At 40.1% G+C, this 23,681-nt stretch overlaps 1 long non-coding RNA gene across 1 annotated transcript in view; it reads left to right on the top strand.

Annotated features, from left to right (window-relative positions):
* LOC115900022 overlaps window positions 1-23,681 on the top strand; it is a 204,747-nt gene that overhangs the window by 1,921 nt on the left and 179,145 nt on the right. The window lies entirely within an intron of this gene.

Genomic DNA, 23,681 nt, shown 5'->3' on the forward strand with positions numbered 1-23,681 from the left:
GACCACAAAGAAATGAAAATAATTTGATCATGCAGTGTCAAAAGCAATTGCTCACATCATCATACTCGAAACTATTAATCATCTTCTTGGCTTTCTCAGAACATGTGCTGATTGCCTGGGAGATTCTCACTTATCTCATGAGCCATGCTTATTTTGTTACCTGCCTCCCTCATTGGACTGCACACTCCCCGAGAGAAGGGGTCATCTGTCTCATCTTTGTGTCAGCATCTGGCACAGTTCCTGGTACAAGGGATGTGCTTAGTATAGCTTGCTGGGTGAATACACAAAGATGAAATAGTACATTGTCCACCATGCCTTCTTTTTCATTTTGATGGATTAATGAAATGGGAATAACTAAAAGATTAGATTCATCTACTGAATTCTCAACCAAGTCTTTGCATTGGCTGTTTCCTCTTCCTCGACTGCTTTTCCCTGCCTGTCACATGGCTCCTCCTCCTCCTTCTTTTTTTTTTTTTTTTTTTTTTTTCCACTTTGAGACGGAGTCTCACTCTGTCGCCCAGGCTGGAGTGCAGTGGTGTGATCTTGTCTCACTGCAACCTCCACCTCCTGGGTTCAAGCAATTCTCTGCCTCAGCCTCCCGAGTAGCTGGGATTACAGGTGTCTACCACCACGCCCAGCTAATTTTTGTATTTTTAGTAGAGGTTTCACCATCTTGGCCAGGCTGGTCTTGAACTCCTGACCTCGTGATCCACCTGCCTTGGCCTCCTAAAGTGCTGGGAGGTTCCTCCTTCTTATTCCTCAGGTGACAGCTCAATTCACTTCCTCAAAGAGAGGTCTTCCTTGTAGATTTATCTAGCGTAGGTCTCCATCCTTATTTTATACTTGCCAGCTTGTTATTTTTTTTTTGTGTGTGTACTGTGTGTCACAATTGTAATTTATTTCTTTACTTGTTCACTGTCTGTTCTTTTTCTAGACCTGTCCAACCTGTTCAGAACTATATTTCCAGCACTTAAGAATTGTCCTGGTACACAATAGGAATGCAAGAAATGTTTCTTGAATGAATTGACCAAAATGACCTGGATGTATTGCAAAAAATGATTTTCAGGTCTTGATCAAGACCAACTTGGATTAGAATTTTCCAGGTAGCACCCCAGAAATCTGTACTTTTTTTTTTGAGATGGAGTCTTGCTCTGTCACCCAGACTGGAGTGCAGTGGTGCGATCTCGGCTCACTGCAAACTCTGTCTCCTGGGTTCACATCATTCTCCTGCCTCAGCCTCCTGAGTAGCTGGGACTACAGGTGCCCACCACCATGCCCAGCTAATTTTTTGTATTTTTAGTAGAGATGGGGTTTCACCATGTTAGCCAGGATGGTCTCGATCTCCTGACCATGTGATCTGCCCGCCTCGGCCTCCTAAAGTGCTGGGATTACCGGCGTGAGCCACTGCCCCTGGCCAGAAATCTGTACTTTTAATGCTTGAGCAAACTGTATTTTTAGAATACTCTCTGGTGATTCTGATGCAACTGAGCAATTTCTCAGATCCCAGTCTGTCTCTAATTCTTAGGACGCAATCCTGGATCTTTAGCTTGGAGATCCTCTCAGGTGTCCCAAACTCTGTGGTCAAAGAGGAACTCATTTTCTTTCCCAAGAACCTGCTTCTCAAGGCTTGGTCCTTGGTGAATGAACCCTGCCCACTTTTCCAGTCTCTTCTGCCAAGTATCTCCTTTCTTATTTGCTTATTTATTTATTTACTGTTTATTTTTTAGAAACAGAGTCTTGCTGTGTCGCCCAGGCTGGAGTGCAGTTGTGCAATCATAGCTCACTGCAGGCTCGAACTCCTGGCCTCAAGCGATCCTCCCACCTCAGCCTCCCAAAGTACTGGGATTACAGGTATGCACCACCATGCCCAGAATTCTCTCCTTTCTTACTGCATTTTGGTTACATAGACATTGTCCCCCGTTTCTCCAACATACCTAACCTTTTCCCACCCCAAAGTCTTCTCTGTACCTACTGTTCCTTCCTCCTGGAATGCTTCCTCTCCTCGCTAACTATTGGTTCCTTCTCATCTTCCAGGACCCACTAACTCACATGTTACCGCCTGACAGAGGCCTTCCGTGACCATTGTATCTAAAGTGGAACCCATCCTCTTATTCTCCATCCCATTACCTTGTTTATTTTCTATGTCAGACATGGTCTTTTTTATTTATTTGTCTTCTTATTTACTGTCTTTCCCACTAGAAAGGAAGCTCCACAGGGCAGAGATTTTTTTTTTTTCCGTTTTGTTTGCTGTGTTATCCCAAACACCCAGGACCGTGCCTGGCCCTTAGTAGGTGCTCAACAGATAATTCATTGAATGAATAAATTGTGAATTTAGTCATCCAGGTTAGGCACTTGGCAGCGTTCTTCTTCTCTTTCCTTCAGCCTCTCCATGAACTATTCATCAAAATATTGATTCCTTCTCAAATGTGACTCTTCATTCCATGTCTTCTTTTTCCCATCCTCCTGGCCTTCCAATTCTGGCTCTTATTCACAATGAAAAAGTGCTCTCTGAACCATATTTGTGATCTGAGCCTAATTTGTTTTTACAATATTTTTATTTTTATTTTTCCCCCTTCTTTTCACAGGTGTCGATGAGGCTGGTTAATTTCATTGGTGCCAGTAGCCCAAGGTTTGGGTACCAAATGAAATTTTGCTTTTCAAAGTTTTGAACTATATTGTTCACTGTAACCCACTAGTGTCATCTAGGGAAAGCCAAAAGAAGGGATCATGGACTCATTGTAGACTGTTTCTTCTGCCAGGAAAACAACTGTTTAACATGAGCCGAGCGCTCTAGAATCACCAAACATTGACCGAGCACCACTGTTGCACTAAGCGCATTCTCTGTGTTTCATCTCATTTAATTCCTACAGCAGATTTTCTGAGGGAGGTGATGAGGTTTTCTTTTTCCCAAATGAGGAAACCTAGGAACAGATGGGTAAGGGGACTTGTGTAAAGTCTTCTAGCTAAGAGGAGGTGCCAGAATTTGAACTCAGTCTGAAGTGTTTGTTCAGCTGGTAGGTCCAGGCCAGAAAGTTAAATGGATATCTCTGAAGTTTATTGGAGTTATTATGCTCTGCTCAGGGAAGATGGATTAATAGCTTGTTGACTGGTCTAAGATGTAGCAGTGAAATTGCCATCACTTGAAACTTTTCAAATTAAATTGAAAAGAAAGTGCCTGCACCAGAAAGTGTAATGTATATGGCGCTGATTCTTGAGGGATGCATTAGATCACTCAGTGGGGGTTTCCAGCTCTAATTTCCTGAGCTTCACTAATTTTCTCTTGAGAGGTCAGTTTATTGTTCTTGGATGAACCCTACTGGCTGATTGCTTAATAATGTGGCAATACCTACCCTCTTTAAAATGAGACAGAGGAGAAAGCAACTTTCTAATAGCCAGCCTAGGAGAGGGAAAAGGCTTACTGTAGTTTTCTGGATTCTAGTGTATCAACTTGCTTTTTTGATCTTTGAAACAAGTTTATTTCCAAATGTAAAAGAAATATGTATTCATTTTAGAAAATTGAGAAAATGAAGAAAAACATAAACAGAAAGAGGTATCATCTAAGTAACCACTACAAACAAAAGGGACTGTTTCCTTCTGGTCCTCTTTCTACATGTATATATCATTTTCCACTAAAATAGAATTATATACGGTTTTGTTTCCTCTTTTTCTCACTCAGTGTTACATGATAATTAACATCCTTTGCAGATATTTTCATGGTCTGAGTAATTTCTCATTGATTAAATGAATTATTATTTATGTCACCATGCCCTGATCATTAAGTATTGAAATTAATTTTAGTGTTTATTCAGTTATTTTTAAAATTGCTGTGATGAATCTCTTTTGTATCTGAGTGTCTGCATTCATGGTCTTTTCTTTGTGAATTGTCATCCTACAGGGTAGATAGCAGTCTTTGAAAGAGCAGAGAAAAAATTCAGATTGGCTGGTTGAGAAGTTGTTTCATAAGATATGTACAAAGGTAAAATTAAAATTTAGGCCAAGGAAACAACCATAGATTCAATGGACTGCAGGCATGAGATGCTTCATAACAGGTGAAATGAGATGAATTCAAAGAACAACTTCCCAATGCCAAATGGATCCCCAAATCTGTAACATTCAATGGCAATAGATTGGTGTTGAATCTATGATTGTGTGCTGGAAATCTATGCTTTTTGATCTTAGCTATGTCTAGGATTCCAAAATAAAAGTGGGCTGGGGGTGGAGGGGTAGGGAGAGGGGATGGGGGGGAGAGAGAGAGAGAGAGAGAGAGAGAGAGAGAGAGAGAGAGAGAGAGAGAGAGAGAGAGAGATTGATTGATTCTGCTGATCTGTGAGAATGTAAGAAGAAGTCCAGATCTTTAGGAAATGGTAAGAGGTCGAAAGCATTTGCTGCCAAATTTCGCATTAGTCTCAAGTGCTAGCCCTTAGTAGTCACAAAGTCATAAAGTAACTGCTGTGGTCTCAGGGGTTTGCTACAAAATAACAGTGTCTTTTTGGCTAATATTATTAGAAAACCATCCATTTACCTTTCCACTTTCCAGCAACTTTGGTCCTCTCACAAGGAAAAAAAAAAAGAGGAGAGAAGTATAGGGGGAAACAGATTCGGTTTTCTCTCTCTCTCTCTCCTCTTTTTTTTTTTTTTTTTTTTTGAGTCAGAGTTGCCCAGGCTGTAGTGCAGTGGTGTGATCTCAGCTCACTGCAGCCTCCTCCTCCTGGGTTCAAGTGATTCTCCTGCCTCAGCCTCCTGAGTATCTGGGATTACAGGCACCTGCCACCATGCCTGGCTACTTTTTGTATTTTCAATAGAGATGGGGTTCTACCATGTTGGCCAGGCTGGTCTTGAACTCTTGACTTCAGGTGATCCACCTGCCTTGGCCTACCGAAGTGTTGTGGTTACAGACGTGAGCCACCACACCTGGTCTCATTAGTTTCTTAAGCCATACCTTTCAATGAAACTACTTCTGGACAGAGGACCATATTAAATAAAACTCAGTCTTTCAGGCTTAAAATGCAATTCTTTCCCTATTTGTCCTCCATTGTACCAGATACTAAGAAAGTGTCCACCTGTCACTCTTCTTGCTGAATTGGTGATACAAAATGCTGTGTATTGGACCATACTCTGTAGCTCATGGATGAACTGCTCATAATAATTAGCAAGTATAGCAGTGGTAATGGAAATCAGAGGGAAACCACCCATACTCTAATATACTAGCATTGGCATTCCTCATACTTTCTTCTAGTCCTTGGATCCAGGAGTAATTTTCATATGCTGGCAATAAAAGTACACACACAATTTGGTATCTTGATTTTTTTAACTTAATGCTGTATACTATACTCTTTGCAAATTGTGATTCTCTTTTTGATTGCTTTAAAAGTTGATGATAATCATTTTTGATCGCTTTAAAAATTGTATGATAATATAATTGTTTTGTTGGATACTTTGGGGGAATCTGTCATCTTTTGTATTAAAAATAAGAAAGTGTGGCTGGTACGATGGCTCATGTCTGTAATCCCAGCACTTTGGGAGGCTGAGGTGGGAGGATTGCTTGAGCCCAGGAGTTTGCGACCAGCCTGAGCAACATGGCAAAACCCCGTTTCTACAGAAAATACTAGTGAAATTAACTGGGCGTGGTAGTGTGTGCCTGTAGTCCTAGCCAGTCAGGAGGCTAAGGTGGGAGAATTGATTGTGCCCATGAAGTTGAGGCTGCAGTGAGCCATGTTTGTGCCGCTGCACTCCAGCCTGGGTGACAGAGTGAGACCCTGACACACACCAACACACATGCACACACACACACACGCACACACACACACACAGAGCAGGAATTTTAGAGAGGCTTCTAAGCCCTATTTCCTTTCTCTCTTCCCTCACCACCTACCCAGGGAAGTACTGTGGCCTCATCAGATGAAATGGAGACACTCAAAGCAAGTCTGTCTATGCTGGGAGGATGGGATAGAGGTCTGACGAAGCAGAATTATTTCCAAAGACTCTGAACTCCAAACCACTTAGGGCTTGAAGGACTGAAAGTTGGGCAGGGAATTGCAACCAGAGTGAAGGATGGTGGAGGCACTGGGAGTGGTGGATGAGCAGGGTTCGTCTGGAGAGGGTGCTAGGAAGACTGGGAGGGAGTAGACAAGCATTGCACTTTGGTGTGGCCTAGAGAGGGAGAACGGAGTTCCTGTTTGGAGCACACTATTTGGTGTGCTCCTAACTTAAGGAGCACAGATATTCTGGATTTTTTGTCAGCCTGTATCATACTTTATTAGTTACATGTTATTATTCATTAAAAAATATTTATTTGGGGCCGGGCGCATTGGCTCACGCCTGTAATCCCAGCACTTTGGGAGGCTGAGGCAGGCAGATCACAAGGTCAGGAGTTCGAGACCAGCCTGGCCAATATGGTCTTTACTAAAAACTACAAAAATTAGCCATGTGTGGTGGCATGCGCCTGTAGTCCCAGCTACTTGGGAGGCCGAGGCAGGAGAATGGCGTAAACCCGGGAGGCAGAGCTTGCAGTGAGCCAAGATTGTGCCACTGCACTCCAGCCTGGGTGACAGAGTAAAACTCTGTCTCAAAAAAAAAAAAAAAAAAAAGGATAATGTGATAGTGACTTGGGATGCCCAGGCAAGGGATGCTAGACAAATTCTGTTTAACCCCAGGGCTATGCTCCACCTTTCTCTACCTTGCCCTCTGCCCCAGAAGACCATCATGAATGTTCTGCATCAAGGACCAGCAAATGATGGCCTGCTGCCTGTTTTTATAAATAAAGTTTTATTGGAACACAGCCACACTCATTTATTTATGTATGGTCTATGCTACAGTGGCAGAGTTGTATAGTTATGACAGAGACTGCATGACTTGAAAAGCTGAAAATACTTACTAGAAAACATTTCTCAACCCCTATTCTACGTCAACAAGCTTTCTTTCCTTCTAATGTCAGATGGGTTTGGCCAATATGGAGTTCTCGAGAACGGAGAAGAGTGCAGGGAGGGTGCAGAGTGATGTCAGGGTGCATTCCTCCCTGGCCCCTTCCTTTCTGAGTTGCCTTGAGCTGAATGAATCTCTGGGTTGAAGGCCACACGTCCTCTAAGGGCAGCTGTCTTCACAGAGCTCTCCTTTTGTATTCCGGAATGTTCCTGCCCTCTTCCCTTCAGGCCCAGCAGGGGTAACAGCCCCTCTCTTGCTCCTGGGGTGCTGCACTAGCCCTTAAGGTTCCCCACACTTTTGTAAATAGTCCTTTAATGTGAATGTGCTGACTGAATCCTGCTGGGTGAAGGACTGATTGAGAATGCCTCCTTGGGGATGTAATGTTTGAGCAGAGATCTGGTGACTAAGGAGAAGCCAGACATTTGAAGAGCTGAGGAAATAGCATTCCAGGCAATGAGAATGGGATGTGCAAAGGCTCTGGGGTGGAAAAGAACTCAGAATGCTTAAGAAACAGAAAAAAGGCCATTTAGGGTAGGAGATAAGATAGAAGAGGTAAGTACAACCGGGCCGTGTAGGGCCTTTCCAGCACCAGTAAAGAGTCTGGATTTTATTCTAAGAACAGGAAACCGTGGAAACATTTTATTTTATTTTTATGTGTTTATTAAAATAATTTTTTAAAGAGTCTCACAGTGTTGCTCAGGCTGGTCTTGAACTGTTGGCTTCAAGCAATCCTCCCAAATCAGCCTCCCAAGTAGCTGTGATTACAGGCATGTGCATTGCACCTGACCTTGGAGCATTTTAAACCAGATTTGGATGTGAGCTGATTAATGTTCTTTTTTGCTAATCAGTTGCATTAATCAATTGCCAGATATAGAGAGTAATTAAAACTGACCTTGGGAAATTTATTGGAAGGAAGCTTTATTTCATCAGCTCCTAGAAGAGTTAGACTGCTAGGCACTGAAATGGGCAGGAATGAGACAGGGCAGATCTGGGGACCTCACCATAAAAGTTTGTCTCTTCTCATCTGGCTCCCAATCACTAATCTGTGTCTATGGATCAAATTCCAAACTCTTGGGAGAAAGAATCTGGCTTAACTCAAGTCTAGTGTCCCTTGGATTCCAATCAATTGGTAGTCAGCATGGTGAAGTGAAGGGATCATCTTCACATTGTTCACAAATGCTATGTGAATGCATGCCTTGTACTAGGTGCTGGGATGCATATGATGATGAACTAAACAAATCTTGCTCATGCTCTTTGTGGAGCTTATATTCTAGGGGTAAGTGAGTCCCTCCCTTAAAAAAAAAAGCAAACAAACATTAAGTTATTACAAGATGTACAAACAAGTAATTTCAAAATGCTTCTCAAGGGCGGTCACAGTTGTATGCCCTAAGACTGAACAGTGCCTGGCACATAGTAGGTGTTCAACTAAGATTAGTGGACTGACAGCCTGAGACAGATGATAGTAGCAAGGTACTTAGATAGAATGGTAAGGGAAGACCTCACTAAGATGTGAACATTTAAGCAGAGAGCTGTAGCATGAAAAGAAGAAGGCATGTGAAAAGTAGGGATTTAAGCCAGTTAGGCAGGAGGAATAGAATGACCAGAGGCTTTGAAGTGAGAAAGTGCCTAATGACACATGAGACATGCACATATATCTTACGGAAAATGGAATTGATGTGAACTAGACATATCCCCTCCAAAAAGATGTAATTCCACAGGCATTTCTGGAAGTGGCTGTGGCATCCTTTCATTCAGAATCTCAAGTGGACTAACTGTAAAGCGAGTTGCCTTGTGAATGACTAAATTGCAGTAACCCTGAAAATGGGGCTTTCACAATGGATGTCAGTGCTTCAGAGTTGAAGAAAGTGGAATGCTTTTTCTTCCCACACTCACTCTTATGGTTTCTGAAATATTTCAGAGCAAAAGCACCTAATCTTGGGGTCATATGAAGTTGAGAAGCCCTTTTGGGCTGGATCTTTGCTATCGTGTAACCACAGGGAAGAGCGTAGTCTTTCATCCTTTCCAGCTGGTTTTGCTCTTTGGTTCCCTGAAGACTCTCCTTTCTGCCCTCTCTCTTTGCCTCTAATTTCTTACACTATCTTCCACTGGTCAAAATGATGAAATGATGATGGGCACTTTCCATAAAGCATCAACTTTCCTCTCAGAATTTGTGCCTTATACACCTGTCATCTTGTCCTCTAAATACGACACCCAAATCTCTTTGCCTCCTAATTGCTCTGACATTATTCGTGTGTTGTCAAGGTTTACAACATGTAAATTTTGTTTTCTATGATATAGAGAATGTAATTCTTTGGGCTTTGTCCAAAGGTGATATCACCAATGGATAGTTTCAATAGTGTTACCTAAGTATGATTTACTGCAGAATCAAGCGGCATGATTGAATTTATAGAGAAGGACCTGTAAGGACCTATTTCATTACAGTTGAGTCTTTCAGAGGAGAATATAATTAATAAAAATTAGGAGGAAGGATCCCTGGGAGGGCAGAAGTATATTAGTCCATTTTCATGCTGCTGATAAAGACATACTAGAGACTGGCTGATTTGTAAAGAAAAACAGGTTTAATGGACTCACAGTTCCGTGTGGCTGGGGAGACCTCACAATCATGGTAGAAGGCGAAAGCCACATCTTACATGGTGACATGCAAGAGAGAATGAGAGCCAAGTAAAAGGGGAAACCCCTTATAAAACCATCAGATCGCATGAGACTTATTCACTACCACAAGAACATTATGGGGGAAACTGCCCCCATGATTCAGTGATCTCCCACCAGGTCCCTCCCACACACATGGGGATTATGGGAGCCACAATTCAAGATGAGATTTGGGTGGGGACACAGCCAAACCATATCAAGAGGATACAGCATATTGTAACCATATAGCTATTGTTATTTCTATTATATGCCATTCAATTTCATCAAGTTAATCTAGATTATTTGTAAATATGTAATTTATCTATTTTGTTCTTAGAGTTCTCTAACGCTGTGATCGAATTTAGACCATTTGTTTTTCATGCCCACTGCATATGTGTTATCTTGAGACTTGATTTTATTGCACTCCTGTCTTAATTTCTATAGCTTTATTAAAAGCCTTGATATTCGATAGGACAAATCCAACCCCTTGCTTTCCTTCTTCGTATCCTCTTGGCTATTCTTGGCCCTTTGTTCTTCTTTGTGAAATGCGTTTTTTTAAATCTCAGGTGCAGAGGGCTAGTTAATGGTACTCCTCACTTCGTTTTACATACTGTCATTGGTTCGTTCAAGGCTCTGGCCTTGTTTTGCTTGATTCTTTTTATCCCCTCCATACTCCAATCTTAGGCACCCACTTAAATGTCTTTGTAGTATATATCTGGTATATATCTGAATACATGTGTATCACAATACATTATTTTATGTGTATATGTGCTTAAATGATACAAACAATATTTTGTAACAGAGACCACTGTTTCTTACCTTTTAAAAGCAATGTGATTTTCAGATGTATTTTTGCTGCTATATGTACATCTAGTTAATTCCTTTTAACAGTTGCATAGTATTTCAAAGCATGCATCTATTACAACTTACTGTTATGTTTCTCCAGTAATGGACATCTGGTGATCTTTAGCTCCCTACAACACAAACATTATTGCAATGCACATTCTTATATATGCCACATTAGAGTTCTGTGTGAGAGTTTCTATAGAATATGTATGTTCAGGGGCAGGGTTGCTAAGTCCTAGGGTATACACAGATTTTCTTTCACTAACTATTGCTGGATTGTTTTCTAGAATGACTATACTTGTTTACATGCCCATCAGAGTACATGGAGATTCCTGTTATTGGCTTACTTTCCAGCTTTTGCCAGTCTTATGGGAGTAAATCGGTATCTAATTGTTTTAATGTGCATTTCTTTGATTACTAGTGAGATTGAACATTTATTCATTTACTTTTCAGCCATTCAGGTTTCCCTATATGTAAATTGTCTGTCAATATATTCTTCTGAATTTTTCTATTTCTATTGGGGTTTTTTTCTTCTCTCGTTGATTTTGTTTCTTTTATATTCTAGATGTTAATTTCTTTTTTTTTATTATTATACTTTAAGTTCTGGGTTACATGTGCAGAATGTGCAGTTTTTTATATGTTGCAAATACCTTCTTTCAGGCTACCATTTATCTGTTAACTGTGTGTTATTTCTTTAAACAGGGAACCTTAATTTTGATGTACCACTAGTTTTCCACCTATGGTATAGGTTTTAAATTTTATTTAATAAGTCATTCTCCATTTAGAAGTCACAAAAATATTCTCTGACAATTGCTTTTATTAGATTTCTGGTTTCACATTTTATATTTACATCCTCAAGGAATTTGGAGCTCACCTTTGTAAAGGTGTGAGTCAGGGATCTGCTTTCAGTTTTGTTCAAATAATGAATTATTAGGTTGGAGCAAATGTAATTTCAGTTTTGCATTACTTTCAGTGGCAAAAACCACAATTACTTTTGAACCAACCTAATAGTTTCCTCCAAACCATCCGTGATTATACATGGCTCTAGTAACCACTTCCCACACCAGTACTGCATGATTTTTTATTGCTATGCATTTGTATGATAGATTAATATCTGATAGGGTGAACGCTACTTTTTTTCTTCAGCTTTTAAGTTTAGGGGTACATGTGCAGGATGTGCAGGTTTGTTACATAGGTAAACATGTGCCACAGTGGTTGGCTGCACAGATCATCCCATGGCCCAGGTATTAAGCCCAGTGTGTATTAGCTGTTCTTCCTGATGCTCTCCCTCTCCCCACCCCAAAACCCCCACCCTCCCATCCCCACCTCTAGGCCCCAGTGTGTGTTGTTCCCCATTACTTTTATTTAAAAAATTAGCTTAGACAATTCATATTGTCTTTAAATAAGTTTCCTGAAGCACAAACATGTGTATTCCATGGATGGAAAAAAAAATGGAAAAGTTATTAAAGTCTTCCCAAATTTATCTGTATTTATTCAAGGCTGCTTCTATGTATTTCAATAATGTTTTATAATTTTCTTCATAATTATAGTCATTATAGTTTTTCTTGCTGTTTAAGTGGGGTCTTTTTTTTCGATTACATTTTCTAACTGGTAGTTCTTAGAATGTAGAAATTATACTGGTATTTGTATGTTGTTATTCTGGATACTCTTATTGTTTCTAACAGTTTGTCTATAGATTCTTTTACATTTTCTGTATAGTTAATCATATTGGTTGAAGAAGATTCTTTCCTATTCCTAAACATCATTTATTTCTCTTAATTATAATTTTTATAATGTTAAGCAAATATTATTTTCTTGTTACTGACTTTAATGGGGATGCTTCTAGAGTTTCACCAGTAAATCTATTTGTGATAGATTTTTTTTTTTTTTTTTTTTTTTTTTTTTTTTTTTTTGAGACGGAGTCTCGCTCTGTCGTCCGGGCTGGAGTGCAGTGGCCGGATCTCAGCTCACTGCAAGCTCCGCCTCCCGGGTTTACGCCATTCTCCTGCCTCAGCCTCCCAAGTAGCTGGGACTACAGGCGCCCGCCACCTCGCCCGGCTAGTTTTTTGTATTTTTTAGTAGAGACGGGGTTTCACCATGTTAGCCAGGATGGTCTCGATCTCCTGACCTCGTGATCCGCCCGTCTCGGCCTCCCAAAGTGCTGGGATTACAGGCTTGAGCCACCGCGCCCGGCCTGTGATAGATTTTTAAAGAAAATGTTAATTTGCTTTTTAATTGAAGTTTTGTTATAATTTTAAAGTATAGCTTTACGTGGATATCATTCACATTTGACCAGAATAGACGTAAGTAAACTTAGGTGATTCAGAATGAGGTCTTATAATCAGTTGTTTTAGTTGGTTTGGATTTTTTTTTATCATATTAAGAAAGTTTCCATTAGCTTAAATTATTGTAAAAATTATTTATAACTGTTGGATTTTGTTGGTTATCTTTTCTGCATGAGTTGAGATAATTATTCTATTATTTGGTAGTTTTTTTTTTTTTTTATCACTTCTGTTTTCTGTTCCTCATTTTCTGGGTCTCTTATTAAATAAATTTGGAATCCTCTGGATTGTCCTTTGTGTCTCTTAGTATTTATATTTTGCATGTCTTTTTCCCCTTAGGTTCTTGACAATTTTTCAGGCTGTGCACCAAATTAAAAATTTAGGTAGTATAATTTTTAATTTTTTAGAGCTCCTTCCTATTTTCTGATAATGTCTTTTCAGTAGAGCTTATAATTGTCAACACTACTTATTATTTTAAAATGAATATCTTGGCTGTGCGCGGTGGCTCACACCTATAATCCCAGCACTTTGGGAGGCTGAGGCTGGCCGATCACGAGGTCAGGAGATGGAGACCATTCTGGCTAACATAGTGAAACCCTGTCTCTACTAAAAATACAAAAAAATTAGCCGGACATGGTGGCGAGTACCTGTAGTCCCAGCTACCCGGGAGGCTGAGGCAGGAGAATGGCCTGAACCTGGGAGGTGGAGCTTACAGTGAGCTGAGATTGTGCCACTGCACTCCAGCCTGGGCGACAGAATGAGACTCTGTCTCAAAAAAAAAAAAAAAAAAAAGAAAAGAAAAGAATATCTTCTTGGATCTCTGTGAAGACACTACTAACTATAATTTAAAAAATTTTCTTGGCTGGGTGTGGTGGCTGATGCCTGTAATCCCAGCACTTTGGGAGGGTGAGGTGAGATGATCACTTGATCCCAGGAGTTTAAGACCAGCTTGGGCAACATAGTGAGACCCCATCTCTACAAAAAAATTACAAATTAGCCGGGCATGGTGATGCAGCTGTAGTCCCAGCTACTTGGGAGGCTGAGATGGGAGGATCACTTGAGCCCAGGAGGTCGAGGCTATCGTGAGCCATGATTGAGCCACTGTACTCCAGCCTGGGCAGCAGGGTGAGACCTCGTCTCAAAGAAAAACAATATTTTTTTCTTTTATACCTTCTCTTTTTTTGGTTAAAGTTCAGTTGTGTTATTTGTTCATCTTAGTTCACAAATGTGAGGATCCTTGGTTGTCCATTCATATTCATAGTGGAATTCATTGATTAATACTAGCAGCTATTGTGGATTTTCTCCACATTGTATAATAGTGTTTCCAGTATGACTTCTTCTTTGAATGGGGGGCCATTATCTTGTAGAACCTTCACAGTCCCTACATTAGTTATCTATTGCTGCCTAACAAATTATTCCCAAACTTAGCAGCTTGAAACAACAAATATGTGTCATCTTACATGCAGGTAATATCTCATAGTTTCTGTGAGTCAGAAATCTGGGCACAACTTAGATCGATATCTCTGACTCAGGATCTCTCACAAGGCTGGAGCTGCAGCCATTGCAAAGCTTGACTGGGTGGTGTGGGTGGCAGATCCATGTCCAAGCTTACTCGCATAGCTATGGTTGGCCTCATGTTCTTGGTGATTTTTGGCTGGACTTTAATTCCTTGCTACGTGGGCCTCTATAAGGGTGCTCACAGCATGACAACTTGTTTTTGCAGAACCAGAGCAGAGAGAAAGAGAGGGAGGGAGTGAAACAGAGGTGTGTGTGTGTGTGGGGGGGGAGACAGAGACAGAGAGTCTTACAACCTAATTTCAGAAGTGACATCCCATCAGTATTGCTGTATTCTATTGGTTACAAGCAAATCACTAAGTCCAGCACACCCTCAAGGGGACTCAAGGGGAGGGGATTATGCAAGGGCATGAATGTCTGAAGGTGGGAATCACTGGGGCCATCTCAGAGGCTGTCCTATTACTAACTCCCAATGAGAAACTGTGGCTTACCAAGGTTAAATCACTTGCCTAATATCCAACAGCCAATGAATGGTGGAGCCAAGTCTCAGACCCAAATGGATCTGTTCCAAAGTTTGCCCATTTAATCTGCATACAGTGATTTTCCAAAGGGTAGATGCATCCCACTGATGAAATGTAAGACGATTTAAGGTGGTACAGAAAGTCTCAAGTTGGTGCAAATATACCTTTAGCCTTCTAACCTTCATTAATCTCCATTTGATCAAGAGGGGCTGGCCTGAAGCTCAAAGTCTTGGGAAGACAATGTTACCTAGCTAGAATTTAATAATATGGATGTCTTTTAATTGTGTTTACTTCCAGTTTTGTGAAGTAGAAGTGGCTTTAAACTGATGGCAGTGACACAAAATTTTCTCTTAAAATACAGTTTAAAAACACAAAACATATTAGTTAAAGTAAAACCTTAACTAGCAGAGATGGCACTCAGATACGGAAAACATAGTGAAGGTGATCTATAGATTACTCAAGTTTGCAAAAGACTACCTAAATTATAAGGCATCTATCCCGAAAAGAACCTTGTAGATAGTAATTCTTTTTGGCTCAATTTTATTTTTCCCCTTCATCTTATAAATGTGTAAAATGAAATCAAGAGAGGGTAAGTGACTTCCTTATGGGTACACAACCCTCATGATCACAGCCCAAGTTCCATGACTCCCCATTACTCTATTATTTACCAGGTTGAAGCAATTTCTTTTTACTCTCCCTACTCCCAATCCACTACTTCCCATTCACTTTCCCTCCCAGCCCATGATTTCCCATTCACTTTCCTCTAAATCAGGGTTTCTCCACCTCAAGACTGTTGACATTTGGGGGCAGGAGAATTATTTGTTGTGGGGGCCTGTGGTTGAATAGCATTCCTGGCCTCTACCCACTTCATGCCAGTAGCAACCCCGTCCTCAGTTGAGACAACCAAATATGTCTCCAGACATTGCCCAATGTCCCCGAAGGGGCAAAATCACCCTTGGTTGGGCATCACTGCTCTAAAGCAGCATTTTGTATTTCTGCAAACTCTCAGGTGCCACTGGTCTGTGGACCACACTTTGCATAACTACTTTAAACTATACAACCTAACAAGGCAACTGTTCCTGCCTTCCCTCCCCACTCCCCCCTTTTTTTGGAGACAGTGTATATCACAGTTGTAATGCAAAATAACACTCCAGTGCAATATTTGCTGTGAATTAAATTAGGTTTCCTATGCGGAAGACGGGGATTCTGGCATTAAACTTTCAGAAGCACATTGTTCCCGAAGGGTAGGGACCACACATAATCTAGTTTTATTTCCTATACTTGGTAAATTAGAAACCAACTGGACAAATTAAAAGGAAATGCTTATCAAAAACAATCATTTTGTTATTTGTGTTGTTTGGGGAAAAAAATGACCCTAACCTACATATTTAGCAAGTGTGGTTTGGGAGCAGTTTGAAGAATGAGCATGCTTGAAGTGAATGATTCCTGAATGTGTTGTGGCGATCATACAGAGGCTGGGATGAGCTCAGACTCTTGCTCGGCAGCAGAATTGACCATTTTTAATTGCTTAAGAGAGCTTCCTGGGAGCGCTGCACATTAGCCAGGGATGGGAGGCAGTTCCGTGTATAAGTAGGAAGGGTTGTAATGTCATCCTAAATGTCTTCAATTATACATGAAGGAGTGGGCTTTCTATCACAATCCAGCAAGAAAGCTCTTCTTGGGCTCCTAGGGAATTTTTGTGCATTAAGAATTAAAACTTTCCTGCATCTTTCTGGCCAAGGAAGGTTCGACATGCTTTTGTTAAGGGATGATTCTTTTTGTTGTTCTTTTGCTAAAGATTGAAAGTGGGTTTTTAAAAGTCAGAGCCACAGATTCCAATATTTAACCCATTCTCCCTCTCATTTCTCTTTCTATCATAGTCAACTGCCTCCTTCTCCAGCCTCCCTTTCACATCTCTGTTCTGTCTGTCTCTTTGATCTTTTTGCACAGTGAATCTGATGAGGGACAACACGTGTTTCTTCAGTTTTTTGACTTGCACTCTGAGGTGCTGGGTTGGTTGGTTTGTGTTCCTTACAAAAACCAAAACAAAACATAACAGTTTCAGGAAATAGGATGTGAAATTGTTTATAGTTATAAGAATTTTCAATTGTATGGCCTTGGATGACTTCCATTTCTTTTCAGGCAGCCCAAGTTTGAGAATAGCAGAGTTCAGGCAACGAAGAAAGAAGTTTCAAATATTAAGGCTAAAATTGGAATGTGATGAATTCCCAGTCTCTGAAAGTGTTTCTGAAGATGTTGTGCTATGGAGGTTGGGTTAGATGGGCCAGTGCTCTTCCTGGCTGCTCACCCAAGTCACCTGGGGGAGCTTTTCAAAAGGGGAAGATGTATTTTTAGACTTGGGTTCTAATCCTAGGATCTTTGTTTATTAAAATCCTCCCTTGAGATTCAGATGGAGCCAACCTGGGTCTGGTCCCAAATGGCTTTTAGGAACAGTATCAGCAGAACTCTAAGGTAACTTAGAAAGGCCTGAGGACTCCCTGAGATCCTCCACGATTTTAGAAACCAACTTAGGTCAAAGGTCACATACTCATGTCTGGGATAATGGTAGCTGATATAGAGCAGCCGAAAATGGCGGGGCACATGCCTGGATAAGTCAAATCCCTGTCCCCTCGCTTCTCATTATGTGACCTTGGGCAAGTCAATCTGCGAGAGCCTCAGTTTTCTTGCCTATAAAATGGGGACAATAATGCCAACTCTAATGCAGTTGTTGTGATGATTAAAGGAGACAGTGCACGTAAAGTGCTTATCACAGTGCCTGGCACATGGTAAGTACTCAGTAAGTCTTAGTTGTTGGAGGCTTTAAGGCTTTAAAAGGACAAAGTGACTTTTATCAAGAGGATTTGAGGGGGCATGAGGTAAGCCAAAGCCATTGGGATGCTTCAAATTCGAGGGTGGAAACTTGAGAATAGTTGCTATCAAAATCTGAACTCATGAAAAGAATAATGGAGAAGGTGTTATGTGTTTACAAGAATGAATGCCCTTTCCTAATTCCCAAACACTTGGGAGAATTCAGCTTAAACCGTAAGACGGAAAATATTATTCTGGACACTTAGTGAACTTTTGATACTAGGAGACATACTGGTCTTTTTTTTTTTCCTTCTGTTCCTCTAAATACCCTTGTTGCCACCACAGGGCCTTTGCATATGCTCTTTCCACCATCTGGAATATGATCCTTCTGATCTTTATGTGGTTGGCTCCATTTTGATATTCAAGCCTTAGCTCCCATGTTGCCTGCTCAGCTAAGCCTCCTGTTAGCACATGAGCTAATGTGGCCATTAAGTTACTATCACATCATCTCCCTCCCAGGCACTTAATATTGTTTGAAATAATCTTTTCCAACTGTTATCATCCTCCTCGTCAATAGTCATCATCATCATCGTCATGACCATCATCACTACTATTATTTACCCAGCATCTGTCTTCCTCACTAATATGTAAGCCTCACAAAAGCAGAAACCTTCCTTTACCATTGTATCCCAGGAATTAGAACAGTGCCTGGCATGTAGTAAACACCCGCTGAATATCAAGCAAATGAATGAGTGAATTAATAAAGTGACATATGAATGTCAAAGACATAATTGTTTATTAAGAAATCAGGGTGTCTAAAGTCAAGCAGTCTTAGGACTTGAAGGAACCATTGAGATAATTAACCTCAAAGCATTCTGTTTTATAGGTAATGGCATTTTTAGAGATTGGGATTGGGCTTAGTGTTCTGGTATCCAAATTTGGGCAAGGATACATATGAAGACAAGGGAACTGCATATTTGAAATTAGGACTCTGGCCACAGTGGTTGTACTGACATGGAAAAATTGAGAATAAATGGCCATAGGTTTTAAACCAGATCAACTCTCTTTCTACAACATATCCTGACAATGAAAGCCTTCCTTAGGGTGGTGGTTGTCTGTGCTTAAATGCCTTCTCTGACATTTAGGGATCAGTAAGGGTTAGTTTCAAAAGGTGACTGAATTTGACTGGGGGAGCCTCCTTGGCACTTGGAGAATTGACCTCCATGTTTGGTGCTAGAAGATTGAAGATATCAGGGCACTAACAATAAGTTGATTGTATAAGCACTTAGCTTGTCTCCCTGGTGTCCCACTGGGAATGGCCATACCCTACACTTTGCTTCACTAGTTGAATGGGGCGAGTTCAGTACAATAAAAAATGCCCATATATCCTCAGCTCAGGCATCTGGGATTCACATCTCCTTTCACAAAAGACGTGTTATAATGGAGGCTTCGACCATTCACTCATTCATTCATTCATTTAGCATATAGTCACCTAATGCCTATGTTATGGGCTGAACTGTTTCTCCCCAAAATTTATATGTAGGAATCCTAGTCTCTGTATCCCAGAATGTGACTGTATTTGGAGATGGGACCCTTAAATAGGGAATTACATTCAAATGAGGTCAGTGGGATGGGCCCTAATCTATTGCTATGCTAGAACTTAAGTCTGCCATTTTGTTATTTGTTTTTTGTTTCCTCTGTTTTTCTGTCTTTCTTTCTCTCTCTCTCTCTTTCTTTCTTTTTGAGACAAAGTCTTTCTCTTGTCCCCCAGGCTGGAGTGCAGTGGCGCGATTTCGGCTCACTGCAGCCTCTGCCTCCTGGGTTCAAGCAATTCTCCTGCCTCGCCCCACCGAGTAGCTGGAATTACAGGCGCCCACGACCACACCTGGCTAATTTTTGTATTTTTAGTAGAGACAGATTTTACCATGTTGGCCAGGCTGGTCTAGAACTCCTGACCTCAGGTGATCCACCCGCCTCAGCCTCCCAAAGTGCTGGGATTACAGGCGTGAGCCACCGTGCCCAGCCGCCTCTGCTTTTCTTTACTTGCCTTCCTATAGGTTACTTGAATACTTTTTGAGATTCCATTTTGATTTATTTCTAGTATTTTTCAATATCTCTCTGTATAGTTTTTGTAGTGGTTTCTCTGGGTAGTGATGTACATGTATCATTAATATATAAGTATATATTATATATGCATATATTATAACTTACATATATATTTATTATAAATTTACTGATATAAAGGACGTGTAACATTCAACTTACAAATAATTAAAAATATACAATATTTTAATAGTAAATTTCAAATATCCAATTCTCACAGAGTTCTTAATTGATTTTTGTCAAATTCTTGTATCTTTAGCCAACCTAGGGTTGCATTGATGAATGAGTGTAGTTTTGACATAAATGTTAGTTGATATTTTTGTTTAGGTTAATGAGAAAGGCAAAAATGAAACAATGAAGACATGGGAATTTCACTTATTTGTCAATGATATGAGCAACTGTTTTGCGAAGTTGGATAATAGTTTCAATACCGAAAGAGTATTTCTTCTTTTTTGTTATTCATAATGTAATGACTCCTTTTAAGTTTAATCTACATTGTTAATATTTTATGTATCACTTTTAAAAGTCTAGATCTGGGTTGGCAAATTACAGCTGTGGGTCACATCTGCCTGCACCCATTTGTTTACATATTGTTTACGGCTGCTTTTGTACTGCAATGGCGGAGTTGTATAGTTGTGACAGAGACTGTGTGGCTTACAAAACTGAAAATATGTATCGTCTGGTCCTTTACAGAAACAATTTGCTGGCTCCTGGCTTAGACAATCAACAAAACAGTTAATCAAGGTATTATATGTAATGTTACTAATTTCTGTGGTGTAAATATTCTCACCAACCTGAGGTCACTAAGTGTGATGTTGGAAAGAGATACATAGTTAGCACAGCATTATATAGTATTTCTATCATATAGATGCTATAGACAGAAGTAACCTCAAAGCATCAATGATAATAAAATATTGTAAAATAATCAGAAAACATTGAATATTTATTATTTTTGATTGATTGATTAATTAATTAATTAATTATTTTTTGAGTCAGAGTCTCACTCTGTTGCCAGGCTGGAGTGCAGTGGCAAAATCTTAGCTCACTGCAACCTCTGCCTCCCAGGCTCAAGTGATCCTCCCACCTCAGCTTCCTGAGTAGCTGGGATTACAGGTGTGCGTCACCACACCTAGTTAATTTTTGTATTTTTAGTAGAGACAGAGTTTCACCATGTCAACCAGGCTGGTCTAGAACTCAACCGATCCACCCACCTTCACCTTCCAAAGTGCTGGGGTTACAAGCGGGAGCCATAGCGCCTGGCCATCATCTTTGTTTTAAATATAATTTATTTAATTGTAAGTTCATATAATTATTTTAAATAATGGCTATATTTAACAGGTAGTTCACAGAATTAATGTAAATTTAACAACTGCCTCCTCAGAAGTTGATATGAGCCAGCTCTGACACATCACTGGGTTCAGTGTTCATGAGGGTTGTCTTATTTCTGGTTTGTCCTCACTCTTGGCGTATAGCCCTTTTCCGTGAAAGGGAAAGCCCTTTCATTGAAATTCAAGTGAAAGCCTGGGTGTGTTTTCCTGTGATATGGTTTGGCTCTGTGTTCCCACCCAAATCCCATCTCGAACTGTAATCCTCACATGTGGAGGAGGGGAAGTGATTGGATCACAGGGGCGGTTTCCCCCATGCTGTTCTTGTGATAGTGAGGAAGTTCTCACAAGATCTGATGGTTTTAAAAGCAGCAGTTTTTCCTGTGCTCTCACTTCTGTCTCTCCTGCTGCCACGTAAGATGTGCATTTGCTTCTTCTTTACCTTCTACCACAATCGTAAGTTTCCTGAGGCCTCCCCAGCCACTCGGAACTGTGAGTCAGTTACATCTCTTTCCTTTATAAATTACCCAGTCTCGGGTAGTTCTTTACAGCAGTGTGAAAACAGACTAATACAACCTGTGACCTTTCTCCTTGTTAGGTCCTGAGCTCTTATGTTGCTTCTCCAGTCCTGTTGTGATGGTGGAAAGCTTTGCTAAACTTCTCAACCTCTTATATCCACTTTCTTCTCAATTTCTTAGCTTGGTGCTACTGACAAATTGGCAGAAGGTGGCACAGAATGTCAGACTAACTTCAGTGGGCTCAGAGAACATTAACCTCTTAAGTCCTGGCTGCCTTGATATCTTTGCAATGCCTTCAGATAGATTTTTTGGGTATTTATTAATCTTTTCAAATTGCTTTTGCCAGGAACATTCTGATACAGGCTAGTTCATCAGAACCAGAAGTGAAGTCCCCTATTTATGATGTTGTAAGTAGTTTTTCTATTGCCAAATATATCTGAGCATATAACTCAGTTTTCCTTTATGATAACTTGTTTAGAAATCCTTTCTTAAGGTCATACAAATATTCTCTTGTATTTTTTTCTAAAAATTTAGACTTTTATTTTCACATCTAAGTATTTTTTTTTTTTTTTGAGATGGAGTCTCGTCACCCAGGCTGGAGTGCAGTGGTGTGATCTTGGCTCACTACATCCTCCACCTCCTGAGTTCAAGTGATTCTCCTGCCTCTGCCTCCCGAGTAGCTGGGATTACAGGTGCTCACCACCAAGCCCAGCTAATTTTTGTATTTTTAGTAGAGATGGCGTTTGGCCATGTTGGCCAGGGTGGTCTTGAACTCCTGACCTCAAGTGATCCACCTGCCTCGCCTCTCAAAATGCTGGGATTACAGACGTGAGCCACTATGCCCGGTCTCACATTAAGTCTTTAATCCATTTGGAGCTGTGTTTTTTTAATCCATTTGGAGCACTATTTTTTTAATAGTGTGAGGTAGAAATCAAATTAAATTTTTTTTTTTTTTTACAGATAGCTTATCGTCCTAGTGGTGTTTATAGAGTAGGGGTATACTTTTCCTAGTGACCTGTGATATTTCTTTTGTCATATGTCTAGTACTGTGTCTGCACTCTCTACTCTGTTTCATCAAACTATTTTTAATTTTTTGCACCAATAAAGTACTATCTTAATTGCTGTAGTTTTCTAAGGTAAGTCTTGATTTCTTTTTCTTTTCCAAAAAATGTTGTGGCTGTCTTTGGCTTTTTTCTCTTTTGGAATTAGCTTTTCAAGTTTCACAAAAGACTTTATTAGAATTTTGTTTGAAATTGCCTGAATATTTATATAATCAATTTTGGGGAGAAATATCTTTCTTGATATAAATATGTCTTTAATGTCTTTCAAGGGAGTTGTATAGTTGTCTAATTTTCTACTTGAGGCTCTGCTTATTTTTAAAATAGCTGTATTTCTTGCTACCAATTTATTTTGCCATCATTGTTGAGTATTTTATTTTATTATTTATTATTTATTATTTTTTAAGAAGGAGTCTCTGTCACCCAGGCTGGAGTGCAGTGACACGATCTCGGCTCACTGCAACCTCCGCCTCCTGGGTTCAAGCCCAGCTAATTTTTGCATTTTTAGCAGAGATGCGATTTCACCATTGGCCAGGCTGGTCTTGAACTCCTGACTTCAAGTGATCCACCCACCTCAGCTTCCCAAAGTACTGGGATTACAGATGTGAGCCACCGTGCGTGGCCTGTTGAGTATTTTAAATGTTATATTTCTGTTTGTTGTTGATGCAGAGAAATGCAGCTAAGTTTTATATCACTATTATATTCAATTACCTTGCTAAATCGTCTAATTTATTCTTAATAGTTTTATAGAGTCTTTGCAGTTTCTATGTGGATAATCACACTGATTGCAAATAATTCATTTTGTTGCCATATTTTAATCATTCTACCTTGGTTTAATTCATCTCATATTATTGCATTGGCTAGGGTATCCAGTACAATTTTGAATGGAAGAAGTGAGAATGAGTGCACTTCTTTTGTTCCCTCCTCTAAAGGGAATACTTCTAAATTTCACCTGCAATTATGATTTCAGTTACAGGCTTTAGGTAGATATATTTATCAAGGTAAATATTGTTTTCTCCTATTCCTAGTTTGCTAAGTGTTCTCTGTTCTTTAACACAAATTATGAATGAGTGTTGAAGTCTAGCCAATGCCTTTTCTTCATCCATTGTCAAGATCATGTAGTTTTTTCCTTTGG

This window comes from Rhinopithecus roxellana, chromosome 10 (assembly GCF_007565055.1).
Source record: "Rhinopithecus roxellana isolate Shanxi Qingling chromosome 10, ASM756505v1, whole genome shotgun sequence".
Lineage (NCBI taxonomy): Eukaryota > Metazoa > Chordata > Mammalia > Primates > Cercopithecidae > Rhinopithecus > Rhinopithecus roxellana.